The 25339-nt window shown below is 35.3% G+C and overlaps 1 pseudogene; it reads right to left on the reverse strand.

Moving 5' to 3' along the window:
- The window catches only part of LOC123940702, a 58286-nt pseudogene extending 33796 nt beyond the window's left edge, over positions 1 to 24490 (reverse strand).
- Positions 24491 to 25339: the final 849 nt, after the last annotated feature.

Here is a 25339-nt window from a genome sequence, read left to right on the forward strand (position 1 = left end):
AGTTAATTGAAATAGCCCAGAAGTAAACTTTATTTTGTTCAGGATGCCTTATTCATCAATAGATAAAAGCTGCAAATGGTTAGAAATCAGAACAAAAAAAACCTAATTGATATTCTTTATTCCAACAAGAGAAATAAATTCCAGAGGGATTAACAAGTCTAACATAAAAGAAATGATGGACAGCAAGAAGGTATTAGGGAAGAATATTGAATAAATCTCTTATACAAATAACCTTTATCTGTTGACAAGCAAAAGAAGAAATCATAGGATATGAGCAAAAAGAATTAAATCATAATTATAAGTTAAAAATTTAAGCAACAGGGACACCTGGGTGGCAGAGTTGGTTAAGCCTCTGACTCTATGTTGGCTCAGGTCTCGATTTCAGCATTGTGATATCACGCCCTGTGGCTGGCTCCACAGGCTTCACACTGGGTGTGGAGCCTGCTTAAGATTCTCTTTCTGCCCTTCCCCCCTTCTTAAAAAAATATAAACAACACTTGGAAATTATATGTAATAACAAACTAAATGGTAAATATATCTTATATATTAAGAAATAGAACTAAATAAGGAAAATAGATGTATACACAAAGGATAAGAATGTAACATTAACAAACTGGGATACAAATATAGTTGAAGTATTATATAAATTATAGATATTTAAGTATATTTGATGTACTTATATTTTTATATATAGTATATATAATATAAAATATATTGTTGATATATTATGTATTTAAGTATATATATTTAAGTATTATATAAATTATATATATACACACACACATATATATATATATACACACACACACACACACATATACCTAGTTATATAAATGCAAGAAAAAACTGTGTAAGGTGTAAGGGTACTATTTAAAATAATTGTACTATTTTAATTTTGATGTTTATATACAGCAAAATGCACAGATTTTTAATTATATAGTTTAATTATATTGACAAATTACACAAATTTTTATATGATTATGATTACACATGTGATATCTCCATCACAACCAACACATAGAACATTATCATTGTCCTAGAAAGTCCCCTCATCTCCCTTACTAATCAGTACCTCCCTTTCTCAGAGATAACATTTTTGTCTTCCTACCATAGTTGAGATGGAACTCTTATAAAATGTAATAATACTGTATGCACACCCCCTCCCACATTCTTTTACTCAAAATAATGCATCAATAGTTTATTCCTTTTCATTGCTGAATATTATTCCCATTTTATGGACATACCTAAATTTCTTTTTTTTTAAATAAATTTAGCTGTTAATAGCTATTATGGTTATTTTCTTTACAATTATGAATAAACTTGTCAGATGTGTTTTCATTCTTCTTGGGTAAATACCTAGCGGTGGCATTTCTGGGTTATTATTTGTTTATATTTGACTCTCTAAGACACTGACAAATAAGCTATCAAGAGTTTTTGTTGTTTCACATCTTCATCAGCATTTACTATTTTCACCCTTTAAATTCTGGTTGGTTTTGATTACATCTCAATTTGGATTCAGTTTGCCTTTTCCCGATGGCTAAAACTGTGGAACATATTTTCAGGTAGTCATTAGCCAGTTTTGTATCATCTTTTGTAACATGTATGTTGGAGATTTTTGCCCAGTTTTTTGTAAAAACATTTTTAAAAATTTATTTTATTTTAGACATAGAGAGAGCATGTGAGTAGGACAAAGGACAGAAGAAAAGGAGAGAATCTCAAATAGATTCCACACTGGGATGGAGCCCGACATAGGCCTCAATCTCATGACCCTGAAATTATGACCTAAGCAGAAACCAAAAGTCATTCACTTAACTGACTGAGACATCCAGGTGACCCTTTGCCCAGTATTTTTTATTGTTGTATGGCATTTCATTAATGACTTGTAAGAGTTCTTATATAATCTAAATACCAATTTTTTGCCAGGCAGGTATTATAGCTATTCAATGCCACTTTATAGATGACTTTTTTCTTTCATCTAAGTTTTCTTTTGGGAAAAAACAAAGATAAAAACAAAACAACAACAACAACAGAGGGCTTAGATTTTCCTTTTAAATTTAGTGCTTTTTGAACCATGAGAGACTATGGACTCTGAAAAATAACCTGAGGGTTTTGAAGGGGTGGGGGTGGGAGGTTAGGGGAGCCAGGTGGTGAGTATTATGGAGGGCATGTATTGCATGGAACACTGGGTATGGTGCATAAACAATGAATTCTGTTATGCTGAAAAGAAATTTAAAAACAAAAAATGCTTCAAAAAAATTTAGTGCTTTTTGAATTCCAAGAAATGTATCCCTACCCTAGGTTCATAAAGAGGTTCTCTTCTGTTTTCTTCTGGAAGGTTTATAGTTGAAGTTTATACATTTAGGTCAATAATCTATACTGAATTAATAACTCTAAATGTTATGAGGTAAGGGTTGAGATAATGACTTTTTTTCCCTATGTCAGTAACAAGTTTTTTCAGTACTATTATTTCACTCATTTAATTACCTTGGCACTGTTGTCAAAAATCAATTGACTGGGTTTCTGTGGATATATTTCTGTACTCTCTACTTGTCTTATTGATATATTATCTATCCTTCTGCCAATACCACACTGGTATGATTAACATAGCTTTATACTAAACCCTGAAATCCCAGCGATTGTTCTTTGAAGATTATTATGACTATTCTTGAAAGATATGCTTTTTGAATTTTCAAATAGTTTTAGATTTCCAGAAAAGTTGCAAAGAGTAAAGGAAAGGTTTCCCATATACTCCATTCACAAATTTTCTAATTATTAATATCTTACATTAGTATGGTACATTTGTCACAACAAATGAGCTAATATTGATGAATTTTATTATTATTATTTTGAATATTTATTTATTTATTTTACAGAGACAAAGTGTGCAAGGGGAGGGGCAGAGGGAGAAAAGAGAGAGAATCTTGAACAGACTCCACTCTGAGTGCGGAGCCTGACACTGGGCTCAATCTCAGGACTCTGACATCATGACCTGAGCTAAAATCAAGAGTCAGATGCTTAACTGACTGAACCACCCAGGTGCCCCTTGATATATTATTGAGTAGAATTTATACTTTATTCAGATTTCCCTAAATTTACCTATTGTCCTTTTTATGTTCCAGGATAATATCTAAAATTTTACATTATACTTAATTGTCATGTTTCCTTTGGTTTCTGGAGGCTGACTTTTCCCGAACTTCCTTGTCCTTGTTTAAGATGTTCAGTTTTTAGGAGTACAAGTAGACATATTGTAGTATGTCCCTCATTTGGGTTGTCTTATGCTTTCCCCATGATTAGAAGAGAGTTACACTTATTTCTTGAGGCAGATAAGAAAGATTAAGTGCCATTCTCATCACATTATATCAAGAGCACATGCCATCAGTATAACTTGCCATTGTTAATAGTAACTTTATTACCTGGATGATGGAATAACTGTCAGATTTCTCCACTGTAAAGTTATTCTTCCCTCCCTCTTTCCATATGGTGCTCTTTGGAAGGAAGTCGGTAAGTGTAGGCCACATTTAAGGGTTGGGAAGTTTTGCTCCACCTCCTTTAGAGCTGATATTCTTTTTTTTTTTAAAGATTTTATTTATTTATTTGATAGACAGAGATCACAAGTAGGCAGAGAAGCAGGCAGAGAGAGAGGAGGAAGCAGGCTCCCCACTGAGCAGAGAGCCCGATGTGGAGCTCGATCCCAGGACCCTGAGATCACGACCCGAGCTGAAGGCAGAGGCTTTAACCCACTGAGCCACCCAGGTGCCTCTAGAGCTGATATTCTAAGACTTTGCACTTTCATATAAATGTGAGAATAAAGTTGAAAATGTCTACCAAAAAACTTCCAGAACACTATGACTTCAACTGTGATTCCTTTGAATTTACAGGTAAATTTGGAGAATTGACCTCTTAGCTATATTGTTTTCACTCAATGTCAACTGCATCTTTCCATTGACTCTGGTCCTTTAAAATTGCTCTGATCAGGTTTTATGGTTTTAAATATAGAGAACTTATATATTTTTAAATTTACTTGTAAGTATCTTCATTTCTATGTTGCCTTTAGTGTATTTTTCTGGTATTTTCCATTTTTTAGAATTTACAGTACAACCCTGGGAAGATGTGTTAAAAATGGGTATTCTGACCTTTTTCCTGATACCAGGAGATAGTTACTCATTATACCAAGATTTAATATATTTCCAGTAGGATGATTCTCTTCAGTTGGAGGGGGAAGTTCTTTCTATTTATAGAAATTCTTACTGAATGGATGTGGACTTTTGACAGATGCCTGTAATTATTGAAGTGATCATATGATGTTTCTTTTTTGTTCTCTTGATGTCGAAATTACATTGATTTTTAAATGTTGAACCAAACTGTCATTCCTGAATAATACCTACTGGTACTTAATATATTTATATTTTAATTTTTAATATATTATCATATTTGATTTGGTAATATTTTAAAGGTTTTTATTTTTTATGTCTATGTTTATGAATTATATTGGTTTATAATATTCTCTTCTTATAATATCTGGAAACAGTATTATGATGGCCTCAAAAAAATCAACTGAGGAGTATTCCCTTTCTCCATTAGATAATTGATGTTAACCCTTTTCTTTTTTCTAATACAAGCATTTAAAACTATTAATTTTCCTTTACTACTGTTATAACAACATTTATTTATTTGATAGACAGAGATCACAAGTAGGCAGAGAAGCAGGCAGAGAGAGAGGGGGAAGCAGGCTCCCCACTGAGCAGAGAGCCCGATGTGGAGCTCGATCCCAGGACCCTGAGATCATGACCTAAGCCAAAGGCAGAGGCTTAACCCACTGAACCACCCAGGCGCCCTGCTATTTCTTTACTTTTGTTGTCTTTTGTTTCATATGTTCTGAGGCTTTATTATTAAGTGCTTAAAAATATAAAATTGTTAGATCTTGATGAATTGCCCCTTTTATCATTATGGAATGATCTTTAGCTCTGGTAATACAACCATCTTGAGGTCTACCTTCCCGATACTAATATAGTCATATCAGCTTGCTTACACCAGTTGTTTCCATCGTAACTTTCCTCTCTTTTATACCTGGGCTCTGTAAGATAATCTTTTTCACTTCAGCCTAAACAATACCCCCTAGCATTTTTCTGGGGGCAACATGTATTCTCTGTTTTCATTGATCAGAAAATTGTTTTGTGATTCTTTAGTTTTTGAGAAAAGATAGTTATATTGTGGAGGCCAAGAAAAACAAGGCTGTACCCACCTTGAGTCTAGCCCTAACATCACTCTCCCCTCCATAAAACTGAAGGAGGCTGAGGCTGAGGCAGAAGAAAATGGAAACAAAGTTAAACCTAAATCTCACTAACAAGAACGCTTGATAGGAGAAATGTGACATTCCACCAGGAAACTCCCAATTGTTATCATGTTAGTGCCTCATCAGAGGGAGAAACGGCCTTGACTTGATAATAACCAGGCCTCCAATATCCTTATAGTCTTTTTAACCCTGATAGCCCTTCTGAACATCCCCTTTGTCCTCACCTACTGCTGAGCCAGCAGTCCTGGCCCAATTATGTACTGCCGAGTCCACCCCTACTCTGCCTTTAAAAACTCTCACTGTAATCCGGTTTGGGGTCCAAAGTCCCTACTCCGCTGTGCTGGGTATACTTGGGCCCAAGCTTAAGCTTGTCAAATAAACCCTCGTGTGATTGCATCGGTGTTGGCTCCTTGGTGGTCTCTCGGACACAAAAACTTGGGCATAATAATATAGATCTAGAATTCTAGATTTTTAGCTTTCTTTCTTTCCTTTTCTTTTTTCCTTTAAAGCTGTTTCATGTTTTCAAGTTCTACTATTTTAGGTTGTTTTCTGTATGCTATGTGTCTTCTTTTTCCCTCTGACTACTTTTAATACTTTCTAGCTTTTCATACTGCTGGCAAGAATCAAAGTATGTACAAACCTTGTCTCCTTTGCAGTGGTCAGCTGTTGAAATCTCTACCAAGCATTTTTAGAATTCCAGCTCTTGTTTTCCTTCAGGGCTCCTTGGAGACTTGCCCAAAAAAAGGTATATCTCAGTGCTAGGATTTGAGGAGAGCTTTTATGCACATCGTGCACTTTTCTCTGCGACTTTCTTTTTATTGGGAATTGCACCCTTAAATATAGCTGCTCTGGTAGTTAGTTGTCAGTTCCAGATTCTAACTCCTCAAGCCAGCAAGTTCATGGTGTTTTGCTTCACATGGTTCTAGGAAATATTCTCAGGGGAAAAAAAAATCTATTTAAATGTTGACCTTATCTATTACAGTTCCTCTTTTAAAAGTTATTTTCTTGTTTATTTTAAAGTTCCCATCTTTTAAAGAGTCAAATTCCTAAGTTTCTACCTTCTTTTGGTGACTCTCCAGTGGTGTAAACAGCCCTCCTCTTTCTAACACCCTTTTTCAAAGTTTAGAATTATTATTGGTGAGATGGTCTGAGAGGGGCTATTCTGTCACTTCTAGTAGCTAGAATTTCCAGAATGCTATATTTGCCAATTATTATTTCCTAGTCATTTACTCATTCCATAAAAATATTAGTGCCCAATGTTGTTCTAGTAGAAATAATAATACAAATTATTACTTGTGAGTCCCTTTTGAAAAATAAGTGTTCAGATATTTTGATGTAGTATTTCATTTCTGGTTATCTGTTTTTAAGGAAATTTACCCTAAAGCAGAAAAACAGTATTTTTCAGTGTAGTATAAATCAGCATTATTAACAGTGTAAAATTTAGGAAAAAACTAAAACCCATCAATAAAGATATATTTAAGTAAAATATTATTCACTCACTGAATAAAATATGATGTAACCATCAACATGATTATTTTGAAGCTAGTGAAGTAAGATAAAAATCATTATATTAAAAATTAAGAAGGATTTCTAATTTTGTGTGTGGGAGTGCATGTGTGTAGGTATTTGTGTGTGTAATGATTCTTAATTACAAAATGCCTATAAAGTCTTGTGGATACAATATATAAACCTTATGATAGAAAAATGTCTCTGATAGAAATGATTAACATTCTGTCACAGACTATTGTTGAACTAATATTATTTAGCTCCATGCACTTTTTCCTTTATTTTCCAAATTCTTTGTATCATGGTTATATTATTACTCTTAGCAAAATTTAAAATTTAAAATAACTATAATGACAATCTAGACTTTAGCTAATTTTTATAAATTCTGCACTTCTGCTTATACCCAGAATATATTTCATTCCTGTACTTGATTTTTGAAAGTATGTGTTTTCTTCTGAACATTCTGTTAATGGCTTTACTTAAGTAGATAAAGGGTTATACCTAAGTTTGAGCTAGTGGAGAGGGAGCCCATCAATACTGGTTACATGGTTTTGCTATAGACTTTCAATTTTGACAATTCTATCTTGACTTATTTTTTATTTGAATATGGGTATTTTAGCTTTGAATGTGGGTTTTTTATTGTTGTGCAGCAAATTCCAACCATTTTAGTGGTTTCAAATAATACATTCATTTTCTTAGTTCTATAGGTCAGAAGTTTCGGCATGATATGGCTAGTTTTCAACTCAGTGTCTCAGAAAGCTAAAATTGAGGTATCAGCCAGATGTGTTCTCATCAGTAGCTCAGAGTCTTTTGCCAAGCTCTTGGGGTTGTGAGATTCAGTTCTTCATGGCTGACATCCAGAGTTACTTTCAGCTCCTAGAGGCCACCTGCATTCCTTTCCATGTGGCTCCATTTCAAAGCCAACAACATAGAATTTATCTTGCATCAAATCCCTTTCATACTTTGAGTCTCTGACTTCATTTCTGACTTCTAGACTCAGATTTAGAGTTCATGTGACTAAATTCAGTTGTGCATGTAAAAAAGACTAATCATGGGAACAAAATCCATCACATAGAGGGTGTGTATATCAGATAATGGGAATTGGAAAAGCCATCTTAAAATTTTTGCCAACCTCAATAGGGTTAACAATGAAAACATTTTAACCAGTAAGAGGTCAAAATATATATGAAAGAACCTATGTCATTATGTAATAATCCCTGTCCTGAGCATGAAGAAATCTATGTTCTGGGCACCTGGGTGGCTCAGTGGGTTAAGCCTCTGCCTTCGGCTCAGGTCATGATCTCAGGGTCCTGGGATTGAGGCCCGCATCAGACTCTCCACTTGGTGGAGAGCCTGCTTCTCCCTCTCTCTCTCTCTGCTTACTTGTGATCTCTCTCTGTCAAATAAATAAATAAAATCTTAAAAAAAAAAAAAAAAGAAATCCATGTTCTCCCATCTTTGATCAGTCAGTAAGCCCTGTCCATTCTAGTTTTAGAATACTTCTCAAATCTGAGGCTCTTACCAATTTTGTCTGCTATCAACCTAATTTATCTTTTAAATGAAAAGATTGCAATAGTCTAGTTACTTTATCTGATGTCAATCTTACCCTCTCAACCCTACAATTCCTTTTAAATCATTCTTCAAATGGTTGATAAATCTTTAAAAAAATTCCCTTCCTAACTTTTTTTTTCCCATTTTATTTATTTTTTCAGCGTAACAGTATTCATTCTTTTTGCACAGCACCCAGTGCTCCATGCAAAACGTGCCCTCCCCATTACCCACCACCTGTTCCCCCAACCTCCCACCCCTGACCCTTCAAAACCCTCAGGTTGCCCCAACCTCCCACCCCTGAACCTTCAAAACCCTCAGGTTGTTTTTCAGAGTCCTAACTTTTAAAGATTTCACATAAATTTTTAAAAAGTTTTTCTTCTTAACTTTTAGGTCAATATCTCTTGCACATTTATCCTACTAAAATTCCTAACATGTAATAAGTCCTCAGTGAACATAAGCTGCTAAAGCACTTTAATGCTCACTCACTGCTTGAATAGATGTCCCTCCGTCAACTGGCCACTTCTCATGCCTTATCTCCCCCCTCCATTTCTCATATCCTTTGATCCAGGACTACTTATAATTTCCCACACATAATATAATAAATCTTGGGAATATTTCCAAGTATTGTTTTTACGACTATGAATAATAGTAACGTTAGTTTAAACACACTTTGGACTGCTTATGTTAAATGCAACTTAAATTGGTTCATTAAATCATTTTAGCTACTTAGTTGGAAAAATACTTTGTTAAAAGAAAACAATTGTGTAATGTGATTATTAACAGATTTTTAATAAATAGATTAAAATTTTGTAAACCTTATAGTTTAACTATTTTCATTTTAATCAGAATGTCAATTGAAAAATGTCAAATTTGTTTGAAAAATACAATGTATTTTGGGTAATACACTTTCAAATTTTAGTTATCTACCTTCATGTCACTTTTCAAAGTTTCAAATTGTTCTAGTAGCTATTTAGGCATTGAGATAAAGAAAATAATATGTGGTTTGATTTTTTGATTTACATTTGTACTGTTGGTCAACAATGTTTATTGAATATTTATTGAATGTATTTGCAATACCAGACATCATAAGTTAACAGAAAAAACACTGAAAATATTTTTTCTCTACGAAGAGAAGTTAAAATCAAAGTAGGAAAAAGACATTGATGTGTAGGGACTGTCTGAGAAGGCATGTGTAAAAAATAGTTAACACTTTGGGGTACCCTGGTGGCATAGTCATTTAAGCAACCCACTCTTGGTTTGGCTCAGGTCATGATCTCAGGGTTTTGAGATCAAGCCTTACACTGGGTTCTACACTCAACTTAGGACTCTCCAACTGCCTCTCCTCATCACTTTCTCTCATTGTCTCTCTCTCTAAAATAGATAAATTAATTTAAAAAATAGTTACACTTCATTTATGTAAAAGAGATCTAGGTTTAAAAATAAATCAGATAAAAACTTAAGTGAGGTGAGTTTTGAATGTTTGTGATGGATGGTAGGCCTCAAATTGGTGAAGAAAGGAAAATGTCGATCCTTTTCTCAGGGTGTCATTTTGTATTGTGGAGCTTAGTGTAAGATACATCTCATATAGACTCAGTCTGACCAGTTATCAAATAAGTTGAAAATAATTCTAAACAGTTAGTTTACAGCAGCCAAAGCACATCCTCTCATCAAATGAAGTCAGATGGAAACGGGATGAGTTCTGAACTATGAACAGGGTCCCATCTGTCTGTTTTTCAATCATGCCCCACATCAGATTGAACTAATGTGTACTGATTTAAGTTTTCTTAGGCAATAAGGCTTCTTTTTTAACACCTAATTTAGAGTCTATGGCTCTCTGAGGCAGCCTGGGAAGCTTTCTTAGCTTAGATTTTGTGTGTGTGTGAAATCACCACCAACTGCCTTCCAAGATAATACCAAAGTTTTACTTATTTGCATATTTTCTGACAACCTCTAGCCTTTTTACCTTAGTCTATGGTGGTAACTTGTACTTCACTGAATTCTTTCTGTTGCATTTTAATTTTATGATTTAATTTTATGATTTTTATTTTATGGGGATAAGAGGGTAGAAATATGGACAGAAATAGCTGGGAGAATAGCTTATATACACAATTCTTCACTAAAATAAAGAGCTATCTTAATTCTTTAGAGATTTTCCTGGCTATCTCAATTTAAATGGATACTCTAGACTCAAACATCACTTTTAACTCTTAGGACTATATTCTAAGGTATGACAATTGTCAGCCAAAAATCAGGAGGATAAAAAAGAGTTTCAAGTCACATTTTCATTATAAAGAAATACTAGCTAACATCTTTCAATATGATTGACTGGGTAGCCTTAATGATTCTGCTAACCAAAATAAATAAGTATTGAGTAAAATTTAAAAAGACATCGCTGAGTTAATATGGTAGTAGAGAATCTTCAGAGAACCATTGGACAGGGAAGTAGGTAAAGTGAATGAAAATGAGGAAAGCTGTGTTGCAAACCTGCTTCTGTCCTGAAGGTTTCTTACGCTTTCTGAGATTTTATTTTTGTAGTTGGAGGTCTCCTTCTGTTCCTGAGATCCACTCTGATGGCTGCTTGGAGAAGAGGTAATAAAGCCCAGGACTTCCCCAAGGGAAAGTATCATAAAGCTGTGGCCTTCATCAGTTATATTTTTTTTTCCATTTTATTTATTTTTTCAGCGTAACAGTATTCATTCTTTTTGCACAACACCCAGTGCTCCATGCAAAACGTGCCCTCCCCATTACCCACCACCTGTTCCCCCAACCTCCCACCCTTGACCCTTCAAAACCCTCAGGTTGCCCCAACCTCCCACCCCTGACCCTTCAAAACCCTCAGGTTGTTTTTCAGAGTCCATAGTCTCTTATGGTTCGCCTCCCCTCCATCAGTTATATTTTGCTGTAAGGCAGAAGGTACTGAGTAGGTGAAATTTATCACTCATGATCATTTAAAACCATAAGTTTGCTCACCTTGAGACTTCTGTTCTGAATTCATACTATCTATAGGGTTTTTAAAAATCCCACTCTGAAAAACAACCTGAGGGTTTTGAAGGGTCAGGGGTGGGAGGTTGGGGGAACAGGTGGTGGGTAATAGGGAGGGCACGTATTGCATGGAGCACTGGGTGTTGTGCAAAAAGAATGAATACTGTTACGCTGAAAAAATAAATAAATTTAAATACTGAAAAAAAATCCCACTGAGAGAACTTATTTTTAAAAATAAATTTAAATGAAGAATTTTTTTTATTCACTTTGGAAGTGAATAAAGAGGGTTGAAAGTATCTCTGGATGACCTACTGAAGCAAACAAAAGTCTTGTCTGGGAGAATTCACCTTTAATGCTTGTCTCCTACAATTTTCATAGCCAAAGATCCAAGAACCAGTAGTCAAAAAATACAGATTACACCAAAGAGAAAAAATAAAAACCAGAAGAAACGATAGAAAATGGATGCAAATTTTGGAATTATTAGACAAGGATATAAGATAATTTAAGGATGTAGCATAGACATTGTTTGAAGAAATGAAAAAGGAAGATTGAAGTATAATGAGTAAATAAAAGACTGTAAGTGATGATGAAGTAGATTTTCAAAATAATTGAATAGAAGTTCTAGGACTAAAAACACAATAATTAAAATTTGAAACTAAATTAGGTTGAGTAGCAGATTGTGTGTGTATAGTGACACAAAAAAATAGTGATCTGAATATCTATAAATAAAGAATATCCAAATTATTAAGGAATAATAAATAAATATTAAAGAATGATTTTAATTATTCTGATTAATACATTGGACTAGGAAAAAAGAGAAAATATGAAATTACGGGATGATCTACCAAACTTTCTAGTGGGAGAAAATAAAAAGACTTGGAATGATTTAGGATTTAAAGAGAAAATGGCTGTTGATTTTCTAAAATTAAAGAAAATCATCAATCCCTAGACCTTGGGAACTCAATGATTCCAAACAGAGTAAAGAAACATAATCCACAATGAGCTATATGGTATTGAAACTTCAAAATATCAAAAAAACCAAAAGAACCAACTAAAGAAAAAGAAAACGTATATATGTGAGAGACAGAAAAGATATCCAAAGAATAGCAGTTAGATTGACAAAGTTTTTTTAAAAGATTTTATTTATTTGACAGAGATCACAAGTAGGCAGAGAGGCAGGCAGAGAAAGAGGGGGAAGCAGGCACCCTGCTGAGCAGTGAGCCCCATACAGGGCTGGATTCCAGGACCCTGAGATCATGGCCTGAGCCAAAGAGCAGAGGCTTTAACCCACTGAGCCACACAGGCGCCCCTAGATTGACAAATTTTTTAATAGTAAAAATTGAAGCTCTGAGACCTGAGAATAATATCATTCGTGTTTTCAGGGAATATAAAATATAATTGTGTATGCAAAAGCATGGCATATAAAAAGGGAAGGCGAATGACATTTTTAGCAAACAAAAACAGTTTACTCCTAATGTGCTCTATCTAAAGATCTAAAAGTCTGAAGGAAAATTATCCCAAATTGAAGATCAGAGATGCAAGAAGATAGCATGTGGAGTATATTTAAAAAAAAAAAAAAGGTTAACTGAAACAATCAGTGACAATAAAATGCAGTAATAATATTGAATTTACATATCTAACACTTATGTGGCAATATTCCAGGTATGGTTTGAGCACTTTATAAATATTAGTAAAATTGAATCATTCTATCAGTGTTTTGAGGAATATACTGTTATTATTGCTGATGGTACGAATACAAAATGGAGAAATAGAGATGTTAATGAATGGCACAGTGTCCCACAGCAAATATGCAGGAGGACTAGGGTTGAATATAGCCATCTGTCTCCAGCATCTGCACTCTTGAGCACTATACTTGGGGTTTCTCTAATTTGTGGAGGCAAAAAAAAAAACCCAAATAATTTTTAACTCTAAACAACAGTAGCCACAATTGTGATAATATCCTTATATTCAGATCTCTGTGTCCTGTTGGAATTTTTTAAAAGAGCAAAGACATTACAGTTTAATTTACATAATGTCTATAAATTAAAAACCACCATACCAAAACCATAACATGACCATAATGCAATTTCTTGTCAAATATTATCATCAGTGGTTCTCAAGTCTTTCTAGAAACGTACTCAAGATGAAGAACAATAAAGCATGGTCACTTAAAATTAAAAAAAAATTCTTTTATAATATTCCACTTAAAATCAAGACAGACATCTGTAAGAGATACCTTAAATGATAATAAATCCAGTTTCTAAATAGAATCCCTATTTACTGAGTCCCTGATTATGTACAGATATTATGCTTTCCCATAAAATTAAAAGAAATGACCATCATTCCTTTTTCACAGGCAGAGAGATAGAACCTGCTATAGTTGATTTATTTGGCTTGACAGCACATGGTTTACAGTGGGAGAAGAAAACTTTGATCTGAGCTCTTTAGAAACCAAGACCAAACAGTTCTGTGAATTTGCTTTTATACACATGAGCTGAATTTGTGTCTAGCTCATTTCAAGATAAATTTTAGGGCAAAGGATCCTGTGTCTAGAGGGTTATTCTACTTTTCAATTGAAAAGTTGAAACCTCTTGTGGCACTTAAAAAACAAAGTGGGTATCCATTAATCACACAAAGAATAGAAATGAAAAATCCAAAGACTAATGAAACTTGTGTATACTTTTTGTGAAAATGTTCCTTAATTTTCTTTGTTTTGTGCCTAGTGAAGACAGTTTTCTGATAACCCTTTCACTTGTCTTAAAACTAAATAGATTTCCATGGGTATGCTGGAGTTTTTACAAGCAAATAATGAGCATAAATGACCTAGAACTTTTTTTTTTCTTTACTAGGATCTTCCTATTTTTTTAATTATTGAAAGACGTTAACAGTTTGTCACCAATTCTCTCTGAACTCCATTACCATAAAAACAGAGATCTCTAAGTTGTTTCTTTTCTCTTTTCTTTTCTTCTTCTCTTTTCTTTCTTTCCCTCCTTCTTTTTTTTTTTTTCTTTTTTTTGGGGGGGGGGGTTCTGTGTGTGTGTATTTGGTTCACAGTTTGAACTACAGCAATTTTAGGCCTTCATGTTTTAGAGTATTTTTCATTTACTCCACCTAGTCTACAGTTTCCTTGGTGATTGGAAGAGCTTTAGGCTTCATAAAAGCTACCAGTTATGTGGAACAAAAAGAGGGATATGAGACCTTTTTCAGAGAACAAAGACTATACTTAGAGTAGATAGTAACATAGGAAAGATAAATGAGGTTGGATCATAGTTGAAATGATCTAAGACATCCTGATGCCAGGTTGAGAGCTGGGGCAACTGTCACATGCGGAGAGGATGTTAAGAGAGCCATGTTAATGAAAGGAAGATTTCAGGTAGGAGGGACAGAGAAAAATATTCCTGAATCCCAGAGATAGTTGGGATAATAATGACTTTGAATTCCAGTATACTGAATTCTTGTTCTGGATTCCCTTGGTATTTAAGATGTTTCTTCCTGGGGAGGGGTGGAATTTCCACAGGAGGAAATATTTTTATGCATTAGTGACATGTAGTTACAAAATTAAAAGTCCAAAGTGACAGATAGGAGCATTATTTTGGTGCTGAGGATACTTTTGGTTACAGGGCAGAGTAAATATATGGAAATGTGTCAAGGAAAGAAATTAAGTGTAAAGACTCAGAAATACCTACTAACACATTTTCCTTGTGGAATTTGTGAGTTTGTGACTATCTAATTACTTTGTCATTAACTTCACTAAGTTGAATTGACCTTAAGGTGTCATGCTTGTTCTCAAACAGAATGACTACTATCTCCATATACCTAGAATTTGCACTGTTATTTAATATCTATGCACATTACTTCAGAAGATATCAATACTGTACTATAAAGACTTGAAAAATTAAATCAGAATTTGAAGTGACCTAACATTTATCAATGGATTACATAAAGAAGCTGATATTTGAGAGACTAGGGGAAAGGACATACTGCCTTTTCATTTTCCTAGATTCAAATTCTATCATCATATCAAGTTGGATCATCACAAAGCAAAGTAAATGGACTGTGTTATCTCTGCCCCCCACAGATATGCCTTTGCTGAATTATGATTTAATGTTATGCCCTCAGCTTGGATAACTCCGCTGAAGCTGCCTGAGTCTGATTAGATTGTGCTCTCCCACCGGTATTAAAATAGCAGATGGGGCATGAGGCTTATTCTCATGGAGGGAAAGTGCTGAGGGTGGGTGCTTGGTGGATTTCTTTTTTTTTTTTTTTGCATACTCAGGGATGCAACAGAAATCTGATCTGGATTCTATAAAATGTTCCAGTTAGAACATTGTGAATGTCAGTTTTGCGGGGTGTGTGCGTGTGTGTGTGTATGTGAAAATACATAGTTAAAAATATTGTCTCTTACTTTTAGCCCATGATATTTAATTATTAATACTAATGCTAAAGGCAATAATAATGAAATATGTTAGTGTCAGTATGCATTATTAGTGTTTACTTATTTTTTAAGTAGGGCCAATAATCCCAATAATAAGGATGATGATTATGGCTCTGTGACATAAAATCCATTCTAGACTAAATCACTAGCTAAATGAGAAAAAATTACTTGTGACTGGCACTCATTGCACTCATTTCTGAGGAAAAGAGAGAAGAAATAAATGAATATTTCAGAGATCAGCATAAATATACCGGAGGAAGAATTTTAGCTGACCTGTTTGTTCACTAACATTAAAAAGGAGAAAAGAAGAGGAAGGGAAGACTAGAAAGAGAAAAATAAAAAGAGGAACAGACATTATACTCATAACAGCAAGCAGCAGACAAATCATCATAAAATCAAAGCCAAAAGTTTGATAACATGATAAAGTCTGATAAGGGATTGGAATATACCAACATTGAGATAAAGAGCTTGACAAAACTGTAAGTGTTACAGCACATGGGTCTTGTTGAATTTTATAGAAAAGACACATGGCAATGGCACTTCTTTCAGGCTGTTAGACTGTCATTTACAGTGTATCTCTAAATTTGACACTCAAGAGTCATGTGGAGAAACATTTTTGTCAGTGCATACACTCCACCCCTCCTCTTCCCCACTCCACCCCCACCTAAGAAATAGAGAAAGAGATTTAGTACCTCTGGAGTAGAGCCTCTCAGTGCCTGCATTTTATTTTATTTTATTTTATTTTTATTTTTTTAAGATTTTATTTATTCATTTGACAGGGATCACAAGTAGGCAGAGAGGCAGGCAGAGGAAGAGGGAAAAGCAGGCTCCCTGCTCAGCAGAGAGCCCGATGCGGGGCTCAATCCCAGGACCCTGGGACCATGACCCGAGCCAAAGGCAGAGGCTTAACCCACGGAGCCACCCAGGCACCCCAGTGCCTGCACTTTAAACACCATACTCTGATCATTGTGTTGTAGATGGCTTGAGAAATGTTAATTTTCATCTTGTATTAGGTATATAGATGTATTTAAATTAAATATAGATGTAATCATTTCCAATGATTCCAAAAGAAAACACGAATGCTGTATTTTATGTAAAGAAATTAGAAACACGTTTTTAGATTTTTTTTTTTCTTCCTGAGGTGGCCTAATGCTGTTTCCAGGGACAAAGATTAGAACTAAAGTGACCTATATGGGGGCCTTGCTTTTAGAATGTTCTGGTCATATGATCCTAAGTACATCATTTATAGTCCTTGAGCCATGATTTCCATTTTCTAAAATGGGAAGACTAATGCTTGCTGTATAATATAGTTGTGAGAATTAAAGGAGAAAAGAAATGGAAATCACTAAGCACATACCTTGGCACAGTTTTAGCATTATCTGCTTCTGTGTATTTATCCTGATTACTCTATTTGGCATTATCTCAAAATTGTAAGTCACTTCAAATAATTCCCAGTAGGTAATAAATTATTAAAAGTGTGTTAGATAGTTATGGAGTTTTTTTAATGATAATTATTCAATGAGGGCATAGGCAAATTCAATTTTAAATATTAAAAAATCCATATGCTGTTATAAAAAAATAAAATAAAATTATTAAAAACATAAGATAATGCAGAAAATGCTTTATAGCATCTATTTTAAAATCATATATCACAAATATACCAAAATTAAAGTAGCTATAAAATAATTGTACTTTGAAAAATATTTTTGGAAGGATTAGTGTTTTGAAACAGTTGAATTTTCCTGGAAGCAAACAGAATGAAATGCAAAACATGGTCCTGGTGGAACTAAGCCATTGGCAGGAAAAAATAAAATGAATGTTCATGGACAAAGATCAACATGGTCATGAAGTTGTATCATGTCTTTAGAAATTATGTTCCAATGTCAGTATAATTACCACTTTGAAAAACACCAAAAAGAACTCACAAAGTTGTTGCTACATTTAGACATCACTAATACTTCAACCCACATTGACAGGACTCCATCAAGAAATTTCTCTATATTGAAATAGATTATAAACATTTTGCCATACAAGATGATTACTCTACGGTAACATTAAGAGTCTTGTTAATTTGGCATTATGTGTGATGTTTCATCAGGATTCTGACAACTTTTTCACTCTTTATTAGATTAATGGACCCGTGCGTATTAGAGTATGAGTAGAAACTTCAGAGTATTGTTGCACAGAATGGAAAATTTGAGGAAAAAACTTAGAATCTTATTACTGCTTTTAGCACAAATTTAATACAAGTTTATTTCTAAAATCCAAGCAAAGTTTAGCTCCCCCCCTCACCTCTTCAATAAGGATGCTATGAAAAAGAGGAAGATTGTCTTCCACTCATCTGGCCAACTTGAAGAGACATAAGAGGGTGCCTTTCTCCACTAGGAGTCATCATTAGTCCACATGGTACCTTTGTGAGGCTTAGAAAAAGGTGACCCTTCTTCCAGATAACTGCTTCATGTGCCAGCATTCAAGGTTTAGCAAATAGGGTTTAGGCTAGAATTCAGTCTGTTTTTTCCCTTTGTTGAGGTACTTTTGCACAGAGAACAATCTGGACCTGCCCAGTCTAGGAGCCCCAATGGCGAGTGTCATTGATCTGATTTTCCTGCTACAGAGTGACCTTAATGGGTCTGGGCACTGGTATTTCCTCAGGGTGTAGGGTAACCCAGGTGCATACTGGGCAGAGCAAAGTCCCTGTTGGACCTGACTTATCTACACTCTTCCCACTGCACAGCTGCCAGCACCCACAGCTGCCTTGGCTGTGCATCTGGCACAGATCTGTGTTGGGAGATCAAAGATATGGATCTATGCCAGCTGGAGAGCCATTTTTCAAGGACAAAAATGGCCAAAGCTCATGAATATAGGTAACTTTTAGGCTGGCAGAGAGCATAGGTTTATGCTAGAAATTTTGGGTTCAGTTTTCTCCCAACTATAACTACTAATGGAGATAACTTAAATTTTTGTTCTGTCTACATTTAGTATTAACTTGCTAGTTAATGCCAATGAAAATGCTAGATAAGAAGGATTTTGGTGAGTTCTAGATGTTTCAGTATTAAGTATTAAGATTGAACTACATAAAAATTTTCCATCTGTGCCGGCCAAGGATGGAAGAGGGTGGCCTGTGCAGTCCAGCTGACTCAGTAAATCAAGGCTATGTGGCTCTGCACATTCCAAAGAAAGGACTCACTCATGGTCAGCTCCTAACAGAGGATCTCTAAACTTTTGGAATATGTTTGATTAGGGTGTATTTGTAACCCTGGGGTCTTTGGACCACTTCAGATAGTTGGTGCTAACAATGTGATTTACGAGGAGTCCTTGGGCCACTTTATCAATTTGGGCTTTGGAGGAGCTCACGTTGAAAAGTCAGTGCTCTATGCCTACATGTTTAAACCCCTTCCCCCACTGAAACTGCTGGAGATCAAGACTCCTGAGCTTTCCTGGGCTGTAATGCTCTTTAGGTTGCATGTCATTGATAATAGAATTAAGTGCTATCCGTATAATTCCTCTAGGAGAGGATGCCTGGAAGCTTGTGCCCAATTTCTCTTGGACTCTTCTCTGTGTACCTTTTACCTTTGCTGATTTTGAACTGTTTGCATTCTCTCTGACAAACCATAATCATGAGTATAACAGCTTTTCTGAATTCTTGTGAGTCCTTCCCAAATCGCTGAAACTAAGGATGGTCTTAGGGGCACCATCCAGTAATAAGGAATTTTCCATCTAACTTCTATTTGAATAAATACAAATTCAAAATGAAATGCCATGTTTTCTTGCCTAAAATAGAAATAATGAGGGGTGCCTAGGTGGCTCAGTCATTAAGTGTCTGCCTTTGGCTCAGGTCATGATCCCTAAGTCCTGGAATCGAGCCCCGAGTTGGGCTTCCTGCTCAGTGGGGAGTCTGCTTCTCCCTCTCCCATTCCCTCTGCATGTGTTCTCTCTCTCTCTCTGTCAAATAAATAAATAAAACTTAAAAAAATATAAATCATGATTGTAGTCCATGTTGTGAAGTATATAGACAAATACACAGTCTGATAATTCTTGGTAGAAATGTAAATATATTTTTCCTTAAAGTAGAATTTATCATTTTTATACATGTATTTTAAGATTTTAAATTTTAAGATTTAGAGCACTTTTACTTTCACAGAAAAATCATGTGTAAGCTACAGAGTTTTCATATATCTGTTGCATCCACACATGTATAACTTCCCCTGTTATCAATATCCCCCACCAGAGTGATACATTTGGTACAACTGATCAACAATAACTACTCGTAGTCTGTAGTTTCCATTAGGATTCACTTTTGGTGTTGCATATTCTATGAGACAAATATATAATGATATGTGTCTGTCATTATGGTATCATGCAGAATATCATCATTGCCGTAAAAATCCTCTGTGGTCTACTTATTCATCTTTCCCCTCTCCCAGACCTCGGCAAACACTGATTTTACCCTCTCCATAGTTTTGCCTTTTTCATAATGTCATATAGTTGGAGTCATGTAATATATAGTCTTTTAAGATTGGCTTTTTTCACTTCATAATATGCATTAAGATTCCTCCATATATTTTTATGTCTTGATAGCTCATTTCTTTTTAGTGCTGAGATTGGATTAGAGGATCTTACATAAACCTTCCAGCTTTAATTTTCTGAGATTCTGCAATCTCCATTACTGGAAGAATATATTACCTTTGCACTGAAACTAAGTACGGGAGCAACTAGCTTACTGAAGTTGGACTCCACTTTCAAGAGGAAGCCTAATTCTCCCCCAACAGTTAAGCCTTGGGACAGAGGCAGGGTCACGCAGTCTTTCTGGATGCTGAAGCTCTATAAGCTGTTTGTGTAAGATGTAGCACTACGTGTTCTCTGCTCTTAGCTTTTCTGCCATGTAGGCTGCATGACAGGTCTTCAAAGAGAGAATAATAAAGCACATAGCTGGAGTATAGCAGAGGTAGAGGATGGCAAAATAGTGTTGTCACTGAATCCCTGGTCTGAGTTCTTCCCAAAGCTTAATTATGCTGTTCTCCGAATGGTCTGTGAGATACTCCATTGCCTTATAATTCCTTTCACTTTTTGCTCAGATTACTTCTATTTTGATTTTTGTCACATGAGATGAAAAGAATTTATCTAGTGCAATTGCCCTCCCATTTCCACTTTTCTGTCTGGACTCTAGGCAACTTCATGTTGCTCTAAGTCATGTGTCTAAGAGAGCAAAATAATATGTTAATTTATGGCAAACTGTTGGTGATAGTATAATGTATCCAGGAAATACACATATTCAGGAAATACATACATTTTAGGAGCACCTGTCATTTGTATAAGAGGATTTTTCTGCTTTCAAAAGAATGCATCCCTAATGGTATAATTTTAGGCACTGTGACACCTGGGATAGGACCTTACACTGGTTGGGAGAGGTTTAGGCTCTCACTGAAACTGTGTAGATACTTGATTTTGTGACCACGTACAAGGCTAAATTTCAAGGGTTGGTCAAATGAGACTGTAGGTGCTCATTCTCCCTAAAAGTTATTTGGTTTGATCTCTCTTACCATTGCTCCAGTAATTTTCCTTTGTCTACAGGGAAAGAAACAAGCACTTTAGATGAATACTTTTATACTGGGAAGCACAGTTGATTGAAATCTTACTAGCTTTAAGAAGATGATAGCTGTATTTCTTTAAATTGAGATCATTAAAATAAAATTACACTGCTAGCCTTTATATTCCATTTCAGTTTCTATAATTAAAATAATGTTTTCCTTTAAAACATAGACTCATAATTCACAAGGAGACATTATTGCCTATCCAAATATTGCAAAATGTAAACAAATTTCCACTAGAATGCCCACACAATAAAAAAGAAATTGCTGTTATTATTTTGTGTACTGATAAGTAGTTAATAATATGATTTAATTAGATAATTTAAAGCTGTTAACATATTAGATGACACAAGTATTCTAGATCAAACAAAAGAGTACTTTTACATATTATAAAGTATTTCAGGTCTATTGAATGTAGTTCAATATAATGTATATTATAAAATTGATTATATATATATACACACACACATATATATATCTGCATTCATTAAAAATACTAAGTAATGGACCTTATCTAATGTTTGTCTCTGGGCAGATGTCTATATATCTATAATCTGTATCTATGTATATCTGGTGTATATTTTGTTTACACAAAGTGACCACACACATGTGTGAGGTAAATAGACATATATAATGAAATGAGCAGGTACCATTTTTACACACATGCGCAGAGTCATACTTTGGCTCTGGTAGCCAGAGACTAGGTTTGCTATAAAAGAAAACTTACCTGGGTCTCAATTTCCTCATTTCTTTTTTTTTTTTTTTACGATTTTATTTATTTATTTGACAGAGAGAGATCACAAGTAGGCAGAGAGGCAGGAGGAAAGAGAGGGGGAAGCAGGCTTCCCGCTGAGCAGAGAGCCTGATGTGGGGTTCGATCCCAGGACCCTGTGAGCCACCCAGGTGCCTCAATTTCCACATTTCTATATTGGGATACTAGTAATTTCCTCAAGCTATTTGTGATGAAGGTTAAACTGAATCAGGAATATAGTGTCTGAGGCTATTATATCAAGAGACATTAGTTCTCTTCATTCTATAATGTTAATTCTGCAAAGCTACTTTATAATGTTTTATTTTTCACAAAAATTATGCTTGGACTATCTAAAATAGAGAACTGAAGTTACTACTTTGGCAATCGAGGTAAGATGTGTGATTTTTGTCCTAAGTAGCATGTGTAGTATGTGCAGTGTAGCACTATCTTGCGTAATCTCAGAGCTCCTGAACCACGTGTTCTGGGAGAAGGTTTTTGCTAGAACACTTGATGATAGGAAAGTAGAGAGAATAATCAGAAACCGTCACAATAACGTGACCATGGATAAGCATGGTAGAGAGTCTAGTTATTCTTGGGTTTTAGCAGTTGCTGGAGCCTAGAAAAAAAGTCCTTGCCTTGTTAAGCTGATCTTTTGGAAACTAGAAATCGAGTTCACCTTCTAGCCTGACTTGATTCCAGGAAATATCTATCAACCATATTATACATTATATGAATTTAGTTGGATATGAATATTTAGACAAATACACAGGGGATTTGCATATGAGTTTTTCTTGGTAATTGTGTAATAAAATAGCATTTTCCCACTGAGTAAATTTCAAGCATCAGTGAGCTGTTGGTGAGATATTTGAGAGGATGATATTTTCTTCATAGTGCTTATCAAATCAATTTTTATAAGTTATCACTTTACAAAGTCATACTGTTAATAATTGAAGATACACTTTTTTCAGAACACTTTTTTCTAAAGAGTGGTTAAAAAATATTTCTTCATGATATAGGTGAGAACTATTTACTACTTTGTCACGTGCGTTAAAACATTATCTCCAAAGAATATAGGAATCTATCCCTCCCATCTCAAGTGGGATAATTCTTCAGTGTATAACCACTGGGCTTGATATGTATCTTGCCCTTCAGCCAGGCCCACATCCCATGATTTAAAAAGAATTTCTTGGAAATTTAGTCCCTTGGTTATACATATGTAAATATAAATATCTAGACCAAAATACAGTCAGTATAATCAATTGGCTTACAGTTAACTAATGGTAATAATATGCCCCTGGCTTTAGAACCTGGAAGATAGCCTCATCTGGAATATATTTACAAAGTCAGAAGCAGGTATAAAAAGGCCCTGGTAGTATTAAGAACTGGTGTATTTTACTTTGTTTTTTGGGAAGTTTGGAAATACCCTTAGAGTCTCAAGTGCTGTTTGGGAGTTAACATCCATCCATATGTATATTTATTTATTTATTTGAAGATTTATTTATTTATTCATCTGGCAGAGAGATAGAGAGCACAAGTAGGCAGAGAGGCAGGCAGAAGGAGAGGGATAGGCAGGCTCTCCACTGAGCAGGGACCCCAATGCAGGGCTTGCTCCCAGGACCCTGAGATCATGACCTGAGCCGAAGACAGCCACTTAATGGACTGAGCCACCCAGGCACCCTGGTAATTAACATTTAGATGTAGAAGAATTAGTAATTAATAAGCTTCCTTAAAAATTTAAAACATAAGGTAATACTGCTAAGCATAGATATACTGACATAAAAGGAAGAGACTGAAAAGTTTTATAAAGAGTCAAGTAAACTAAATGCTTAGCTGTTTGACACCTTTTAATTTAGAAAATAATTAAATTTTTAGCTGGAAATCAATTTTTCATTGTAAAACCAATGTTCCCAGGGCTCAGGATTTTGGCTTATAGACATCTAGGTCTGGATTTTACTAGGTGGATACCTACTCCCCCTATACACACAGGCATAGACAAGTGTATAGACATGCATAGACAAGGCCCTTCTGATCCACTTTCATGGGTTTCCTTCATTTAGGGTATTTCTGAGGACTCTACATGAGGTCGCTCATCCGGTTTAATGTTCCTCCTAGGCCACTCACTGTTCAAATGACTGGCCTGCTCCCCTCCTGGGTCCCCATTTGCTGCTCCCCTTCAGTTCCGTAGCACCACGTTCTGTAACAGACCTCTTCTCATGCTCACCTCAGCCTGCTGCTCACAGGGCTGCTCCTCCAGAGACCACAGCTTGATCCCTCATCTCAGCCACGGTTTCTGCCACCCTGTGTACTCTGTGTACTGCCACACCACGGGCCACTGGCTTCTTACTTCCCATTGCCTTCCCTTTTCCCCAGACACTGCTGCTCATCCCTCTTCTCAAAGGTAAAGGAAACACCCTCGTCTATGGCCTCTTGTAGGAGCTCTTAGCAATGTCATTGGGGTTCTGAGCTATGTCAGTGATCACTCTTAGTTTTGACATATTACTTTCCTCCCCAGAGTTTACTGAAAACTGCCCGGTAACTGGAAACTGATCTACGCACCCCTCCCCCCCAGGCCCTCCATCTTATTGCTTACTCTAACTCATCCGTCTTATTGCTTACTCTATCTAACTCATCATGTGTGCCTGACTCTCAGTTTGATAATTGCTTCCCTCTTGGGCATAGAGAATATAAACAACCCACTTCATGTTGCAATTTGTTTTCTGTTTTTGCCCTCATTGTCCCCACCCAGCTGACGTTTGCTAAGCGCTCTTGTATATTACAGTCTTGTATATTGCATTGATAAATTATGATGTAGTCTCTACTCAAATAATTTCTATACCCAAATAAAATCAAATATTTATTGTGTTTGGTGTTTAGAGTGAGGGAGGAAGTGTATATGTATTAGTATTTCTTAAATTCAAATCTCAATTCTGGTCCTAATGAAAGCCCTCACTGATTATTTCATAAAATGTATGCCTTGGAATATTGAATCTACAGAAATTTAAAAGTTAATTATAAGAAAATAAAGTTGTTGGATTCGAGGTTAAAAGTCATCTAGTCCATGGAAATTTTTAGGACTTTAAGGTGCCAATGTGCATGTTGATTCTCTAGAGGTGGTTGTTAATATGCTAGGTTTCTCAGACTTCAACATTTGAACATTTTTTGGTTGTTTTGCTTTTATTACATTGATTGCTTTATTAAACTTGCAATTTTAGAAAATTTTTAGATTTGTAAAC

This window comes from Meles meles, chromosome 4 (assembly GCF_922984935.1).
Source record: "Meles meles chromosome 4, mMelMel3.1 paternal haplotype, whole genome shotgun sequence".
Lineage (NCBI taxonomy): Eukaryota > Metazoa > Chordata > Mammalia > Carnivora > Mustelidae > Meles > Meles meles.